At 40.1% G+C, this 14101-nt stretch overlaps 11 non-coding genes across 11 annotated transcripts; all 11 read left to right on the forward strand.

Annotated features, from left to right (window-relative positions):
* The first annotated feature begins 1321 nt into the window (after positions 1–1321).
* trnah-gug (transfer RNA histidin (anticodon GUG)) lies at positions 1322–1393 on the forward strand. The gene has a single exon. It is a non-coding gene; the product is annotated as a tRNA-His (tRNA).
* A 310-nt stretch (positions 1394–1703) lies between these two features.
* Positions 1704–1775, forward strand: trnag-ucc (transfer RNA glycine (anticodon UCC)). Its single transcript has one exon. It is a non-coding gene; the product is annotated as a tRNA-Gly (tRNA).
* Positions 1776–3736: 1961 nt separating this feature from the next.
* trnah-gug (transfer RNA histidin (anticodon GUG)) lies at positions 3737–3808 on the forward strand. Its single transcript has one exon. It is a non-coding gene; the product is annotated as a tRNA-His (tRNA).
* A 310-nt stretch (positions 3809–4118) lies between these two features.
* On the forward strand, positions 4119–4190 carry trnag-ucc (transfer RNA glycine (anticodon UCC)). Its single transcript has one exon. It is a non-coding gene; the product is annotated as a tRNA-Gly (tRNA).
* A 1961-nt stretch (positions 4191–6151) lies between these two features.
* On the forward strand, positions 6152–6223 carry trnah-gug (transfer RNA histidin (anticodon GUG)). The gene has a single exon. It is a non-coding gene; the product is annotated as a tRNA-His (tRNA).
* A 310-nt stretch (positions 6224–6533) lies between these two features.
* Positions 6534–6605, forward strand: trnag-ucc (transfer RNA glycine (anticodon UCC)). The gene has a single exon. It is a non-coding gene; the product is annotated as a tRNA-Gly (tRNA).
* Positions 6606–8565: 1960 nt separating this feature from the next.
* trnah-gug (transfer RNA histidin (anticodon GUG)) lies at positions 8566–8637 on the forward strand. Its single transcript has one exon. It is a non-coding gene; the product is annotated as a tRNA-His (tRNA).
* Positions 8638–8945: 308 nt separating this feature from the next.
* Positions 8946–9017, forward strand: trnag-ucc (transfer RNA glycine (anticodon UCC)). Its single transcript has one exon. It is a non-coding gene; the product is annotated as a tRNA-Gly (tRNA).
* A 2342-nt stretch (positions 9018–11359) lies between these two features.
* Positions 11360–11431, forward strand: trnag-ucc (transfer RNA glycine (anticodon UCC)). The gene has a single exon. It is a non-coding gene; the product is annotated as a tRNA-Gly (tRNA).
* A 1960-nt stretch (positions 11432–13391) lies between these two features.
* trnah-gug (transfer RNA histidin (anticodon GUG)) lies at positions 13392–13463 on the forward strand. The gene has a single exon. It is a non-coding gene; the product is annotated as a tRNA-His (tRNA).
* A 310-nt stretch (positions 13464–13773) lies between these two features.
* trnag-ucc (transfer RNA glycine (anticodon UCC)) lies at positions 13774–13845 on the forward strand. The gene has a single exon. It is a non-coding gene; the product is annotated as a tRNA-Gly (tRNA).
* The last annotated feature ends 256 nt before the right edge of the window (positions 13846–14101 follow it).

Consider the following 14101-nt stretch of genomic DNA (forward strand, 5'->3'; position numbering starts at 1 on the left):
CGTAATTAGAAAAGTGTAATGCAAGATATTGAACACGGACACATCCGGGATTTGAACCCGGGAACTCGCGCACCCGAAGCAAGAATCATACCCCTAGATTAAACAGCCAAATGCTGGCGGCGATTTGGTTCCACGAGCTTCCAAAGAAGCGTAGACCTAGATGCTCTGTATTGAGGAATTAGTGTCACCTTGCTGTGTGCCTGTTAGGGGCAGTCTGATTTGCTTTACCTGGCGGCTAGCATTTCTATGGGCATCGAGAGGTGGTCGCTATAAATGAGGAAACTTGTTAAGATAGGATTTAGTTTCGATATGCATACATAAAAAATAAACAAAACAAAACTGTGTTTCGTTGTTTTGCAAAGGGATGCACTGCAATTTGTTATATTTTATTTTATTCTTGCGAGCACGCAGCTGTTTTATATATTCATTTTAAATAGATTGGGGGAAATTGGTACTGTGTACTTTACAAATGTAATCTAGATTGTAACGAGACCATTCAAGTGCTGACGTTGTTGTCTACTTTGTATGTACCACAAAAAGAACAGATTTGCTGAACTGGTTAATTAACCTTACTGTAAAAAACTGATAGATCCAAGTATTTTATATAAACTGCAATACTATAATATGTGGTAACTAGTTGAATTAACTTCACTATAAGAAACTGCTAGATTAAGAGTTTGTTTAATTGTATCATCTCTATATGTATCTAGTAGACAATTGTTAGATGGTGAAGTGAAAGTGGAATTGTCATATTGTTTACATTGTTGTTAATGTGCTTGAGATTTTGAAAACAATTATTAATTAAAACTTGTAAAGATTATTTTTGGAGTATGATTGCTTGATTTCTCCTGGATAAAAGAGTTTGTGCGGGAACCAACCACTCGAGGTCCTTCTCCTCAATAAACACACGGTGGCGTAGTGAAAATAACATAAATTTCGCTATCTGTATATAAAGACCTGCTACACTTCAATACTACTGCCGCTACTCGGACACCACACACGGAATCATTGTAAACACACCGCCATAGCACAGGCTGCCGACCAGCCATACCGCCGCCGTCACGAGAGCCTCCCGTTCCCTTACATCCTGCTTCCTATTCCGCTCCCCCTTGTCTTTAAAACCAGCCTTTGAAATGAGCCAGGTAAAGGGGAATCATCCTCTGATTGGCGCAGGGAAAGAAACGAAAGATTCTAAAAATGAAAGTAGCCTAATTAAAACAATAAAACAAAACACATAGCAGCGACCTGCTGCAATTGTTCTACCGTGTGTGTAGCACGGAGTGCCCAGCTGACAAAACAAACACGAGCTTCTCGGTAGTTCGCCGTGATCGTATAGTGGTTAGTACTTTGCGTTGTGGCCGCAACAACCCCGGTTCGAATCCGGGTCACGGCAGGTGCAATCCTCACACGGCAGAGAAGCTTGTTCTTTTTTTTCACACGCCATCTTCATGGCATGCACCTTTTTGAAAGAAAAAAGAATACAATAATTGCTTCATCGTGTTAGTACAGGCATGATGCACACCAGCCTGCTGTGTATGAAATAATAATTACAGAAATAATCAATCTATAAACACCATAAAAATCTCCCACAAACACCAGTCGCTGTATTAACGCTTATCGAGTAGAGGCAAGACGGGACCTGTCCCAGCAGCCAACGTTGCAGTGGCTTAATTCAATCTTTGAAGGTGATTTTGAGAACGGAGGCGTTGGTGGTATAGTGGTGAGCATAGCTGCCTTCCAAGCAGTTGACCCGGGTTCGATTCCCGGCCAACGCAAGTCTTTTTTGAACTTTTTCATTTAACATTGGAATAAAGCGTAATACATTCCCCAACTAATTTGCCTTACTGGTTAATAGTCTTAAAAGCATAACTTTGAAAGTATCACTGTGAGTTATAATGATCTGTGAGGTGATATTAGTCACTACATTAAGCCCCATCAAACGAATGTGTTCATTTGGAATCATGCATTGATAATGCGTTGTCGGGAAAACTGCAAATATGTATGGAAGCGTGAGTTGAATGATTAATCACATTCTAAGGATTGATATGGTCCTGTTGTTCGTCCTGCCACATAACAATGGCGTTGCAGTTACATGCGCTGCAAAATCAAATATTTAAAATTAAACAACCATCTGATAAAACTTACTGCAGCCGGATTGTTTTAGACACACATGGGCGCATGAAAAAAATCAAACATATGTTACCAAAATAGTCATTGCTGTATGATGTACAGCAACTGTGAAATGAATGGTTTTATAATCTGTTTTGTGAGACTTCTGTTGAATTTTTAAGCATTTGATTCCCTGTGTACACAAAGATGGCAGTCCTGATTTAACGAGTGGGCAAGCAGAGCTCTCGGTGACTGATTTTTCAGACTTTTTCAGTCACGTGATTGAGCGCCTTCCCGGCAATGCATCGTAATTAGAAAAGTGTAATGCAAGATATTGAACACGGACACATCCGGGATTTGAACCCGGGAACTCGCGCACCCGAAGCAAGAATCATACCCCTAGATTAAACAGCCAAATGCTGGCGGCGATTTGGTTCCACGAGCTTCCAAAGAAGCGTAGACCTAGATGCTCTGTATTGAGGAATTTGTGTCACCTTGCTGTGTGCCTGTTAGGGGCAGTCTGATTTGCTTTACCTGGCGGCTAGCATTTCTATGGGCATCGAGAGGTGGTCGCTATAAATGAGGAAACTTGTTAAGATAGGATTTAGTTTCGATATGCATACATAAAAAATAAACAAAACAAAACTGTGTTTCGTTGTTTTGCAAAGGGATGCACTGCAATTTGTTATATTTTATTTTATTCTTGCGAGCACGCAGCTGTTTTATATATTCATTTTAAATAGATTGGGGGAAATTGGTACTGTGTACTTTACAAATGTAATCTAGATTGTAACGAGACCATTCAAGTGCTGACGTTGTTGTCTACTTTGTATGTACCACAAAAAGAACAGATTTGCTGAACTGGTTAATTAACCTTACTGTAAAAAACTGATAGATCCAAGTATTTTATATAAACTGCAATACTATAATATGTGGTAACTAGTTGAATTAACTTCACTATAAGAAACTGCTAGATTAAGAGTTTGTTTAATTGTATCATCTCTATATGTATCTAGTAGACAATTGTTAGATGGTGAAGTGAAAGTGGAATTGTCATATTGTTTACATTGTTGTTAATGTGCTTGAGATTTTGAAAACAATTATTAATTAAAACTTGTAAAGATTATTTTTGGAGTATGATTGCTTGATTTCTCCTGGATAAAGGAGTTTGTGCGGGAACCAACCGCTCGAGGTCCTTGTCCTCAATAAACACACGGTGGCGTAGTGAAAATAACATAAATTTCGCTATCTGTATATAAAGACCTGCTACACTTCAATACTACTGCCGCTACTCGGACACCACACACGGAATCATTGTAAACACACCGCCATAGCACAGGCTGCCGACCAGCCATACCGCCGCCGTCACGAGAGCCTCCCGTTCCCTTACATCCTGCTTCCTATTCCGCTCCCCCTTGTCTTTAAAACCAGCCTTTGAAATGAGCCAGGTAAAGGGGAATCATCCTCTGATTGGCGCAGGGAAAGAAACGAAAGATTCTAAAAATGAAAGTAGCCTAATTAAAACAATAAAACAAAACACATAGCAGCGACCTGCTGCAATTGTTCTGCCGTGTGTGTAGCACGGAGTGCCCAGCTGACAAAACAAACACGAGCTTCTCGGCAGTTCGCCGTGATCGTATAGTGGTTAGTACTTTGCGTTGTGGCCGCAACAACCCCGGTTCGAATCCGGGTCACGGCAGGTGCAATCCTCACACGGCAGAGAAGCTTGTTCTTTTTTTTCACACGCCATCTTCATGGCATGCACCTTTTTGAAAGAAAATAGAATACAATAATTGCTTCATCGTGTTAGTACAGGCATGATGCACACCAGCCTGCTGTGTATGAAATAATAATTACAGAAATAATCAATCTATAAACACCATAAAAATCTCCCACAAACACCAGTCGCTGTATTAACGCTTATCGAGTAGAGGCAAGACGGGACCTGTCCCAGCAGCCAACGTTGCAGTGGCTTAATTCAATCTTTGAAGGTAATTTTGAGAACGGAGGCGTTGGTGGTATAGTGGTGAGCATAGCTGCCTTCCAAGCAGTTGACCCGGGTTCGATTCCCGGCCAACGCAAGTCTTTTTTGAACTTTTTCATTTAACATTGGAATAAAGCGTAATACATTCCCCAACTAATTTGCCTTACTGGTTAATAGTCTTAAAAGCATAACTTTGAAAGTATCACTGTGAGTTATAATGATCTGTGAGGTGATATTAGTCACTACATTAAGCCCCATCAAACGAATGTGTTCATTTGGAATCATGCATTGATAATGCGTTGTCGGGAAAACTGCAAATATGTATGGAAGCGTGAGTTGAATGATTAATCACATTCTAAGGATTGATATGGTCCTGTTGTTCGTCCTGCCACATAACAATGGCGTTGCAGTTACATGCGCTGCAAAATCAAATATTTAAAATTAAACAACCATCTGATAAAACTTACTGCAGCCGGATTGTTTTAGACACACATGGGCGCATGAAAAAAATCAAACATATGTTACCAAAATAGTCATTGCTGTATGATGTACAGCAACTGTGAAATGAATGGTTTTATAATCTGTTATGTGAGACTTCTGTTGAATTTTTAAGCATTTGATTCCCTGTGTACACAAAGATGGCAGTCCTGATTTAACGAGTGGGCAAGCAGAGCTCTCGGTGACTGATTTGTCAGTCTTTTTCAGTCACGTGATTGAGCGCCTTCCCGGCAATGCATCGTAATTAGAAAAGTGGAATGCAAGATATTGAACACGGACACATCCGGGATTTGAACCCGGGAACTCGCGCACCCGAAGCAAGAATCATACCCCTAGATTAAACAGCCAAATGCTGGCGGCGATTTGGTTCCACGAGCTTCCAAAGAAGCGTAGACCTAGATGCTCTGTATTGAGGAATTTGTGTCACCTTGCTGTGTGCCTGTTAGGGGCAGTCTGATTTGCTTTACCTGGCGGCTAGCATTTCTATGGGCATCGAGAGGTGGTCGCTATAAATGAGGAAACTTGTTAAGATAGGATTTAGTTTCGATATGCATACATAAAAAATAAACAAAACAAAACTGTGTTTCGTTGTTTTGCAAAGGGATGCACTGCAATTTGTTATATTTTATTTTATTCTTGCGAGCACGCAGCTGTTTTATATATTCATTTTAAATAGATTGGGGGAAATTGGTACTGTGTACTTTACAAATGTAATCTAGATTGTAACGAGACCATTCAAGTGCTGACGTTGTTGTCTACTTTGTATGTACCACAAAAAGAACAGATTTGCTGAACTGGTTAATTAACCTTACTGTAAAAAACTGATAGATCCAAGTATTTTATATAAACTGCAATACTATAATATGTGGTAACTAGTTGAATTAACTTCACTATAAGAAACTGCTAGATTAAGAGTTTGTTTAATTGTATCATCTCTATATGTATCTACTAGACAATTGTTAGATGGTGAAGTGAAAGTGGAATTGTCATATTGTTTACATTGTTGTTAATGTGCTTGAGATTTTGAAAACAATTATTAATTAAAACTTGTAAAGATTATTTTTGGAGTATGATTGCTTGATTTCTCCTGGATAAAAGAGTTTGTGCGGGAACCAACCACTCGAGGTCCTTGTCCTCAATAAACACACGGTGGCGTAGTGAAAATAACATAAATTTCGCTATCTGTATATAAAGACCTGCTACACTTCAATACTACTGCCGCTACTCGGACACCACACACGGAATCATTGTAAACACACCGCCATAGCACAGGCTGCCGACCAGCCATACCGCCGCCGTCACGAGAGCCTCCCGTTCCCTTACATCCTGCTTCCTATTCCGCTCCCCCTTGTCTTTAAAACCAGCCTTTGAAATGAGCCAGGTAAAGGGGAATCATCCTCTGATTGGCGCAGGGAAAGAAACGAAAGATTCTAAAAATGAAAGTAGCCTAATTAAAACAATAAAACAAAACACATAGCAGCGACCTGCTGCAATTGTTCTACCGTGTGTGTAGCACGGAGTGCCCAGCTGACAAAACAAACACGAGCTTCTCGGCAGTTCGCCGTGATCGTATAGTGGTTAGTACTTTGCGTTGTGGCCGCAACAACCCCGGTTCGAATCCGGGTCACGACAGGTGCAATCCTCAAACGGCAGAGAAGCTTGTTCTTTTTTTTCACACGCCATCTTCATGGCATGCACCTTTTTGAAAGAAAATAGAATACAATAATTGCTTCATCGTGTTAGTACAGGCATGATGCACACCAGCCTGCTGTGTATGAAATAATAATTACAGAAATAATCAATCTATAAACACCATAAAAATCTCCCACAAACACCAGTCGCTGTATTAACGCTTATCGAGTAGAGGCAAGACGGGACCTGTCCCAGCAGCCAACGTTGCAGTGGCTTAATTCAATCTTTGAAGGTGATTCTGAGAACGGAGGCGTTGGTGGTATAGTGGTGAGCATAGCTGCCTTCCAAGCAGTTGACCCGGGTTCGATTCCCGGCCAACGCAAGTCTTTTTTGAACTTTTTCATTTAACATTGGAATAAAGCGTAATACATTCCCCAACTAATTTGCCTTACTGGTTAATAGTCTTAAAAGCATAACTTTGAAAGTATCACTGTGAGTTATAATGATCTGTGAGGTGATATTAGTCACTACATTAAGCCCCATCAAACGAATGTGTTCATTTGGAATCATGCATTGATAATGCGTTGTCGGGAAAACTGCAAATATGTATGGAAGCGTGAGTTGAATGATTAATCACATTCTAAGGATTGATATGGTCCTGTTGTTTGTCCTGCCACATAACAATGGCGTTGCAGTTACATGCGCTGCAAAATCAAATATTTAAAATTAAACAACCATCTGATAAAACTTACTGCAGCCGGATTGTTTTAGACACACATGGGCGCATGAAAAAAATCAAACATATGTTACCAAAATAGTCATTGCTGTATGATGTACAGCAACTGTGAAATGAATGGTTTTATAATCTGTTTTGTGAGAATTCTGTTGAATTTTTAAGCATTTGATTCCCTGTGTACACAAAGATGGCAGTCCTGATTTAACGAGTGGGCAAGCAGAGCTCTCGGTGACTGATTTTTCAGTCTTTTTCAGTCACGTGATTGAGCGCCTTCCCGACAATGCATCGTAATTAGAAAAGTGTAATGCAAGATATTGAACACGGACACATCCGGGATTTGAACCCGGGAACTCGCGCACCCGAAGCAAGAATCATACCCCTAGATTAAACAGCCAAATGCTGGCGGCGATTTGGTTCCACGAGCTTCCAAAGAAGCGTAGACCTAGATGCTCTGTATTGAGGAATTTGTGTCACCTTGCTGTGTGCCTGTTAGGGGCAGTCTGATTTGCTTTACCTGGCGGCTAGCATTTCTATGGGCATCGAGAGGTGGTCGCTATAAATGAGGAAACTTGTTAAGATAGGATTTAGTTTCGATATGCATACATAAAAAATAAACAAAACAAAACTGTGTTTCGTTGTTTTGCAAAGGGATGCACTGCAATTTGTTATATTTTATTTTATTCTTGCGAGCACGCAGCTGTTTTATATATTCATTTTAAATAGATTGGGGGAAATTGGTACTGTGTACTTTACAAATGTAATCTAGATTTAACGAGACCATTCAAGTGCTGACGTTGTTGTCTACTTTGTATGTACCACAAAAAGAACAGATTTGCTGAACTGGTTAATTAACCTTACTATAAAAAACTGATAGATCCAAGTATTTTATATAAACTGCAATACTATAATATGTGGTAACTAGTTGAATTAACTTCACTATAAGAAACTGCTAGATTAAGAGTTTGTTTAATTGTATCATCTCTATATGTATCTACTAGACAATTGTTAGATGGTGAAGTGAAAGTGGAATTGTCATATTGTTTACATTGTTGTTAATGTGCTTGAGATTTTGAAAACAATTATTAATTAAAACTTGTAAAGATTATTTTTGGAGTATGATTGCTTGATTTCTCCTGGATAAAAGAGTTTGTGCGGGAAACAACCACTCGAGGTTCTTGTCCTCAATAAACACACGGTGGCGTAGTGAAAATAACATAAATTTCGCTATCTGTATATAAAGACCTGCTACACTTCAATACTACTGCCGCTACTCGGACACCACACACGGAATCATTGTAAACACACCGCCATAGCACAGGCTGCCGACCAGCCATACCGCCGCCGTCACGAGAGCCTCCCGTTCCCTTACATCGTGCTTCCTATTCCGCTCCCCCTTGTCTTTAAAACCAGCCTTTGAAATGAGCCAGGTAAAGGGGAATCATCCTCTGATTGGCGCAGGGAAAGAAACGAAAGATTCTAAAAATGAAAGTAGCCTAATTAAAACAATAAAACAAAACACATAGCAGCGACCTGCTGCAATTGTTCTGCCGTGTGTGTAGCACGGAGTGCCCAGCTGACAAAACAAACACGAGCTTCTCGGTAGTTTGCCGTGATCGTATAGTGGTTAGTACTTTGCGTTGTGGCCGCAACAACCCCGGTTCGAATCCGGGTCACGGCAGGTGCAATCCTCACACGGCAGAGAAGCTTGTTCTTTTTTTCACACGCCATCTTCATGGCATGCACCTTTTTGAAAGAAAATAGAATACAATAATTGCTTCATCGTGTTAGTACAGGCATGATGCACACCAGCCTGCTGTGTACTAAATAATAATTACAGAAATAATCAATCTATAAACACCATAAAAATCTCCCACAAACACCAGTCGCTGTATTAACGCTTATCGAGTAGAGGCAAGACGGGACCTGTCCCAGCAGCCAACGTTACAGTGGCTAATTCAATCTTTGAAGGTGATTTTGAGAACGGAGGCGTTGGTGGTATAGTGGTGAGCATAGCTGCCTTCCAAGCAGTTGACTCGGGTTCGATTCCCGGCCAACGCAAGTCTTTTTTGAACTTTTTCATTTAACATTGGAATAAAGCGTAATACATTCCCCAACTAATTTGCCTTACTGGTTAATAGTCTTAAAAGCATAACTTTGAAAGTATCACTGTGAGTTATAATGATCTGTGAGGTGATATTAGTCACTACATTAAGCCCCATCAAACGAATGTGTTCATTTGGAATCATGCATTGATAATGCGTTGTCGGGAAAACTGCAAATATGTATGGAAGCGTGAGTTGAATGATTAATCACATTCTAAGGATTGATATGGTCCTGTTGTTCGTCCTGCCACATAACAATGGCGTTGCAGTTACATGCGCTGCAAAATCAAATATTTAAAATTAAACAACCATCTGATAAAACTTACTGCAGCCGGATTGTTTTAGACACACATGGGCGCATGAAAAAAATCAAACATATGTTACCAAAATAGTCATTGCTGTATGATGTACAGCAACTGTGAAATGAATGGTTTTATAATCTGTTATGTGAGACTTCTGTTGAATTTTTAAGCATTTGATTCCCTGTGTACACAAAGATGGCAGTCCTGATTTAACGAGTGGGCAAGCAGAGCTCTCGGTGACTGATTTGTCAGTCTTTTTCAGTCACGTGATTGAGCGCCTTCCCGGCAATGCATCGTAATTAGAAAAGTGTAATGCAAGATATTAACACGGACACATCCGGGATTTGAACCTGGGAACTCGCGCACCCGAAGCAAGAATCATACCCCTAGATTAAACAGCCAAATGCTGGCGGCGATTTGGTTCCACGAGCTTCCAAAGAAGCGTAGACCTAGATGCTCTGTATTGAGGAATTAGTGTCACCTTGCTGTGTGCCTGTTAGGGGCAGTCTGATTTGCTTTACCTGGCGGCTAGCATTTCTATGGGCATCGAGAGGTGGTCGCTATAAATGAGGAAACTTGTTAAGATAGGATTTAGTTTCGATATGCATACATAAAAAATAAACAAAACAAAACTGTGTTTCGTTGTTTTGCAAAGGGATGCACTGCAATTTGTTATATTTTATTTTATTCTTGCGAGCACGCAGCTGTTTTATATATTCATTTTAAATAGATTGGGGGAAATTGGTACTGTGTACTTTACAAATGTAATCTAGATTGTAACGAGACCATTCAAGTGCTGACGTTGTTGTCTACTTTGTATGTACCACGAAAAGAACAGATTTGCTGAACTGGTTAATTAACCTTACTATAAAAAACTGATAGATCCAAGTATTTTATATAAACTGCAATACTATAATATGTGGTAACTAGTTGAATTAACTTCACTATAAGAAACTGCTAGATTAAGAGTTTGTTTAATTGTATCATCTCTATATGTACCTACTAGACAATTGTTAGATGTTGAAGTGAAAGTGGAATTGTCATATTGTTTACATTGTTGTTAATGTGCTTGAGATTTTGAAAACAATTATTAATTTAAACTTGTAAAGATTATTTTTGGAGTATGATTGCTTGATTTCTCCTGGATAAAAGAGTTTGTGCGGGAACCAACCACTCGAGGTCCTTGTCCTCAATTAACACACGGTGGTGTAGTGAAAATAGCATAAATTTCGCTATCTGTATATAAAGACCTGCTACACTTCAATACTACTGCCGCTACTCGGACACCACACACGGAATCATTGTAAACACACCGCCATAGCACAGGCTGCCGACCAGCCATACCGCCGCCGTCACGAGCGCCTCCCGTTCCCTTACATCCTGCTTCCTATTCCGCTCCCCCTTGTCTTTAAAACCAGCCTTTGAAATGAGCCAGGTAAAGGGGAATCATCCTCTGATTGGCGCAGGGAAAGAAACGAAAGATTCTAAAAATGAAAGTAGCCTAATTAAAACAATAAAACAAAACACATAGCAGCGACCTGCTGCAATTGTTCTGCCGTGTGTGTAGCACGGAGTGCCCAGCTGACAAAACAAACACAAGCTTCTCGGTAGTTTGCCGTGATCGTATAGTGGTTAGTACTTTGCGTTGTGGCCGAAACAACCCCGGTTCGAATCCGGGTCACGGCAGGTGCAATCCTCACACGGCAGAGAAGCTTGTTCTTTTTTTTCACACGCCATCTTCATGGCATGCACCTTTTTGAAAGAAAATAGAATACAATAATTGCTTCATCGTGTTAGTACAGGCATGATGCACACCAGCCTGCTGTGTATGAAATAATAATTACAGAAATAATCAATCTATAAACACCATAAAAATCTCCCACAAACACCAGTCGCTGTATTAACGCTTATCGAGTAGAGGCAAGACGGGACCTGTCCCAGCAGCCAACGTTACAGTGGCTTAATTCAATCTTTGAAGGTGATTTTGAGAACGGAGGCGTTGGTGGTATAGTGGTGAGCATAGCTGCCTTCCAAGCAGTTGACCCGGGTTTGATTCCCGGCCAACGCAAGTCTTTTTTGAACTTTTTCATTTAACATTGGAATAAAGCGTAATACATTCCCCAACTAATTTGCCTTACTGGTTAATAGTCTTAAAAGCATAACTTTGAAAGTATCACTGTGAGTTATAATGATCTGTGAGGTGATATTAGTCACTACATTAAGCCCCATCAAACGAATGTGTTCATTTGGAATCATGCATTGATAATGCGTTGTCGGGAAAACTGCAAATATGTATGGAAGCGTGAGTTGAATGATTAATCACATTCTAAGGATTGATATGGTCCTGTTGTTCGTCCTGCCACATAACAATGGCGTTGCAGTTACATGCGCTGCAAAATCAAATATTTAAAATTAAACAACCATCTGATAAAACTTACTGCAGCCGGATTGTTTTAGACACACATGGGCGCATGAAAAAAATCAAACATATGTTACCAAAATAGTCATTGCTGTATGATGTACAGCAACTGTGAAATGAATGGTTTTATAATCTGTTTTGTGAGACTTCTGTTGAATTTTTAAGCATTTGATTCCCTGTGTACACAAAGATGGCAGTCCTGATTTAACGAGTGGGCAAGCAGAGCTCTCGGTGACTGATTTTTCAGTCTTTTTCAGTCACGTGATTGAGCGCCTTCCCGGCAATGCATCGTAATTAGAAAAGTGTAATGCAAGATATTGAACACGGACACATCCGGGATTTGAACCCGGGAACTCGCGCACCCGAAGCAAGAATCATACCCCTAGATTAAACAGCCAAATGCTGGCGGCGATTTGGTTCCACGAGCTTCCAAAAAGCGTAGACCTAGATGCTCTGTATTGAGGAATTAGTGTCACCTTGCTGTGTGCCTGTTAGGGGCAGTCTGATTTGCTTTACCTGGCGGCTAGCATTTCTATGGGCATCGAGAGGTGGTCGCTATAAATGAGGAAACTTGTTAAGATAGGATTTAGTTTCGATATGCATACATAAAAAATAAACAAAACAAAACTGTGTTTCGTTGTTTTGCAAAGGGATGCACTGCAATTTGTTATATTTTATTTTATTCTTGCGAGCACGCAGCTGTTCTATATATTCATTTTAAATAGATTGGGGGAAATTGGTACTGTGTACTTTACAAATGTAATCTAGATTGTAACGAGACCATTCAAGTGCTGACGTTGTTGTCTACTTTGTATGTACCACAAAAAGAACAGATTTGCTGAACTGGTTAATTAACCTTACTATAAAAAACTGATAGATCCAAGTATTTTATATAAACTGCAATACTATAATATGTGGTAACTAGTTGAATTAACTTCACTATAAGAAACTGCTAGATTAAGAGTTTGTTTAATTGTATCATCTCTATATGTACCTACTAGACAATTGTTAGATGGTGAAGTGAAAGTGGAATTGTCATATTGTTTACATTGTTGTTAATGTGCTTGAGATTTTGAAAACAATTATTAATTAAAACTTGTAAAGATTATTTTTGGAGTATGATTGCTTGATTTCTCCTGGATAAAAGAGTTTGTGCGGGAACCAACCACTCGAGGTCCTTGTCCTCAATAAACACACGGTGGCGTAGTGAAAATAACATAAATTTCGCTATCTGTATATAAAGACCTGCTACACTTCAATACTACTGCCGCTACTCGGACACCACACACGGAATCATTGTAAACACACCGCCATAGCACAGGCTGCCGACCAGCCATACCGCCGCCGTCACGAGAGCCTCCCGTTCCCTTACATCCTGCTTCCTATTCCGCTCCCCCTTGTCTTTAAAACCAGCCTTTGAAATGAGCCAGGTAAAGGGGAATCATCCTCTGATTGGCGCAGGGAAAGAAACGAAAGATTCTAAAAATGAAAGTAGCCTAATTAAAACAATAAAACAAAACACATAGCAGCGACCTGCTGCAATTGTTCTGCCGTGTGTGTAGCACGGAGTGCCCAGCTGACAAAACAAACACGAGCTTCTCGGTAGTTTGCCGTGATCGTATAGTGGTTAGTACTTTGCGTTGTGGCCGCAACAACCCCGGTTCGAATCCGGGTCACGGCAGGTGCAATCCTCACACGGCAGAGAAGCTTGTTCTTTTTTTTCACACGCCATCTTCATGGCATGCACCTTTCTGAAAGAAAATAGAATAAAATAATTGCTTCATCGTGTTAGTACAGGCATGATGCACACCAGCCTGCTGTGTATGAAATAATAATTACAGAAATAACCAATCTATAAACACCATAAAAATCTCACACAAACACCAGTCGCTGTATTAACGCTTATCGAGTAGAGGCAAGACGGGACCTGTCCCAGCAGCCAACGTTACAGTGGCTTAATTCAATCTTTGAAGGTGATTTTGAGAACGGAGGCGTTGGTGGTATAGTGGTGAGCATAGCTGCCTTCCAAGCAGTTGACCCGGGTTTGATTCCCGGCCAACGCAAGTCTTTTTTGAACTTTTTCATTTAACATTGGAATAAAGCGTAATACATTCCCCAACTAATTTGCCTTACTGGTTAATAGTCTTAAAAGCATAACTTTGAAAGTATCACTGTGAGTTATAATGATCTGTGAGGTGATATTAGTCACTACATTAAGCCCCATCAAACGAATGTGTTCATTTGGAATCATGCATTGATAATGCGTTGTCGGGAAAACTGCAAATATGTATGGAAGCGTGAGTTGAATGATTAATCACA

This window comes from Acipenser ruthenus, chromosome 48, assembly GCF_902713425.1.
Source record: "Acipenser ruthenus chromosome 48, fAciRut3.2 maternal haplotype, whole genome shotgun sequence".
Taxonomy (NCBI): domain Eukaryota; kingdom Metazoa; phylum Chordata; class Actinopteri; order Acipenseriformes; family Acipenseridae; genus Acipenser; species Acipenser ruthenus.